A 3,920-nucleotide genomic window follows, 5' to 3' on the forward strand; every position below is an offset into this window, starting at 1 on the left:
TTATCATAAAGATACGATATATATGTTTTGCTTTGTCGCTGTCTCCCGCGTTAGCGAGGTAGCGCAAGGAAACAGACGAAAGAATGGTTCAACCCACCCACATACACATGTCCACACACGCAAATATACATACCTATAAATCTCAATGTAATATACACACGCAGACATATACATATATACACATGTACATATTTCATACTGTCTGCCTTTATCCATTCCCATCGCCACCCTGCCACATATGAAATAACAACCCCCTCCCCCCTCATGTGCGCGAGGTAGCGCTAGGAAGACAACATACCGTTAGGTAGCGGTAGGAAAAGACAACAAAAGCCACATTGGTTCACACTCAGTCTCTAGCTGTCATGTATAATGCACCGAAACCACAGCTCCCTTTCCACATCCAGGCCCCACAGAACATTCCATGGTTTACCCCAGACGCTTTACATGCCCTGGTTCAATACATTGACAGCACGTCGACACCGGTATACCACATCGTTCCAATTCACTCTATTCCTTGCACGCCTTTCACCCTCATACATGGTCAGGCCCCGATCACTCAAAATCTTTTTCACCCTATTTTTCCACTTCCAATTTGGATTCCGACTTTTCGTTCCTTTCACCTCTGACACATATATCCTCTTCGTCAATCTTTCCACACTCATTCTCTCCATGTGACCAAACCATTTCAAAACACCCTCTTCTGCTCTCTCAACCACACTCTTTTTATTACCACACATCTCTCTTACCCTATTATAACTCACTCGATCAAACCAGCTCACATCACATATTGTCCTCAAACATCTCATTTCCAGCACATACACCATCCTCCGCAAAACTCTATCTATAGTCCACGCTTCGCAACCATATAACATTGTTGGAACCACTATTCCTTCAAACACACCCATTTTTTTTTTCTGTGATAATATTCTCGACTTCCACACACTCTTCAACGCTCCCAGGACTTTCGCCCCCTCCCCCACCCTATGATTCACTTCCGCTTCCATGGTTGTATCCGCTGCTAAATCCACTCCCAGATATCTAAAACACTTCACTTCCTCCAATTTTTCTCCATTCAAGCCTACCTCCCAGTTGACTTATCACGCAAACCTACTTTACCTAATAACCTTGCTCTTATTCACATTTACTCTCAGCTTTCTTCTTTCACACACACTATTCGAAATACTAAGTACTCGAATACCCTTCGTCTCACCATGGTTTCCTATTATACAGTCCCTTAGCCTAGCGGTTAGCATGCCTGCCTCTTGCAAAAGGGGTCCCAGGTTCGATCCTGGCTGATGGAGCTTTGTATGTTCTATGAAGGTGCGCGTTCATATACACGTTATTCGTATTCATATAACTCCGCGTTGTACAGTCAGGTTCGGTAAAACGCTTTCAGCTGGCTATGTGTTCTGTTCGGAAACAACCGATAGACCCCGTTGCTCACCATTGTGAGACGAAGGGTATTCGAGTACTTAGTATTTCGAAAAGTTGTTTCGTACTATACAGTCCCTTAGCATAGCGGTTAGCATGCCTGCCTTTTGCACAAGGGGTCCCAGGTTCGATCCTGGCTAATGGAGCTTTGTATGTTCTATGAAGGTGCGCGTTCATATACACTTTATTCGTATTCATATAACACCGCGTTGTACAGTCAGGTTCGGTAAAACGCTTTCAGCTGGGTATGTGTTCTGTTCGGAAACAACCGATAGACCCCGCTGTTCACCATTGTGAGACGAAGGGTATTCGAGTACTTAGTATTTCGAATAGTTGTTTCCTATCATACAGTCCCTTAGCCTAGCGGTTAGCATGCCTGCCTCTTGCACAAGGGGTCCCAGGTTCGATCCTGGCTGACGGAGCTTTGTATGTTCTATGAAGGTGCGCGTTCATATACACTTTATTCGTATATATATATATATATATATATATATATATATATATATATATATATCCCTGGGGATAGGGGAAAAAGAATACTTCCCACGCATTCCTCACGTGTCGGAGAAGGCGACTAGAGGGGACGGGAGCGGGGGGCCAGAAATCCTCCCCTCCTTGTATTTTTTAACTTTCTAAAATGGTAAGCAGAAGAAGGAGTCGGGCGGGGAGGGCTCATCCTCCTCGAAGGATCAGACTGGGGTGTCTAAATGTGTGTGGATGTAACCAAGATGTGAAAAAAGGAGAGATGTTTGAGGAAAGGAACCTGGATGTTTTGGCTCTGAGTGACACGAAGCTCAAGGGTAAAGGGGAAAAGTGGTTTGGGAGTGTCTTGGGAGTAAAGTCAGGGGTTAGTGAGAGGACACGAGCAAGGGTAGGAGTAGCACTACTCCTGAAACAGGAGTTGTGGAAGTATGTGATAGAATGTAAGAAAGTAAATTCTCGATTAATATAGGTAAAATTGAAAGTTGATGGAGATAGATGGGTGATTATTAGTGCATATGCACCTGGGCATGAGATGAAAGATCATGAGAGGCAAGTGTTTTGGGAGCAGCTGAATGAGTGTGTTAGTGGTTATCATGCACGAGACCGGGTTATAGTGATGGGTGATTTGTATGCAAAGGTGAGTTATGTGGCAGTTGAGGGAATAATTGGTATACATGGGGTGTTCAGTGTTGTAAATGGAAATGGTGAAGAGCTTGTAGATTTATGTGCTGAAAAAGGACTGGTGATTGGGAATACCTGGTTTAAAAAGCGAGATATACATAAGTATACGTATATAAGTTGGAGAGATGGCTAGAGAGCGTTATTGGATTACGTGTTAATTGACAGGAGCGCGAAAGAGAGACTTTTGGATGTTAATGTGCTGAGAGGTGGAACTGGAGGGATGTCTGATCATTATCTTGTGGAGGCGAAGGTGAAGATTTGTATGGGTTTTCAGAAAAGAAGAGAGAATGTTGGGGTGAAGAGGGTGGTGAGAGTAAGTGAGCTTAGGAAGGAGACTTTTGTGGGGAAGTACCAGGAGACACTGAGTGCAGAATGGAAAAAGGTGAGAACAAAGGAGGTAAAGGGAGTGGGAGAGGAATGGGATGTATTTAGGGAAGCAGTGATGGCTTGCGCAAAAGATGCTTGCGGCATGAGAAGCGTGGGAGGTGGGTTGATTAGAATGGGTAGTGAGTGGTGGGATGAAGAAGTAAGATTATTAGTGAAAGAGAAGAGAGAGGCATTTGGACGATTTTTGCAGGGAAAAAATGCAAATGAGTGGGAGATGTATAAAAGGAAGAAGCAGGAGGTCAAGAGAAAGGTGCAAGAGGTGAAAAAGAAGGCAAATGAGAGTTGGGGTGAGAGACTACCATTAAATTTTAGGGAGAATGAAAAGATGTTCTGGAAGAAGGTAAATAAAGTGCGTAAGACAAGGGAGCAAATGGGAACTTCAGTGAAGGGAGCTAATGGGGAGGTGATAACAAGTAGTGGTGATGTGAGAAGGAGATGGAGTGAGTATTTTGAAGGTCTGTTGAATGTGTTTGATGATAGAGTGGCAGATACAAGGTGTTTTGGTCGAGGTGGTGTGCAAAGTGAGAGGGTTAGGAAAAATGTTTTGTTAAACAGAGAAGAGGTAGTAAAAGCTTTCGGAAGATGAAAGCCGGCAAGGCAGCAGGTTTGAAGGGTATTACAGTGGAATTTATTAAAAAGGGGGTGACTGTATTGTTGACTGGTTGGTAAGGTTATTTAATGTATGTATGATTAATGGTGAGGTAACTGAGGATTGGCGAAATGCTTGCACAGTGCCATTGTACAAAGGCAAAGGTGATAAGAGTAAGTGCTCAAATTACAGAGGCATAAGTTTGTTGAGTTTTCCTGGTAAGTTTTATGGGAGGGTATTGACTGAGAGGGTGAAGGCATGTACAGAGCACCAGATTGGGGAAGAGCAGTGTGGTTTCAGAAGTGGTTGAGGATGTGTGGATCAGATGTTTGCTTTGACGAATGTATGT

This window comes from Panulirus ornatus, chromosome 43 (genome assembly GCF_036320965.1).
Source record: "Panulirus ornatus isolate Po-2019 chromosome 43, ASM3632096v1, whole genome shotgun sequence".
NCBI lineage: Eukaryota > Metazoa > Arthropoda > Malacostraca > Decapoda > Palinuridae > Panulirus > Panulirus ornatus.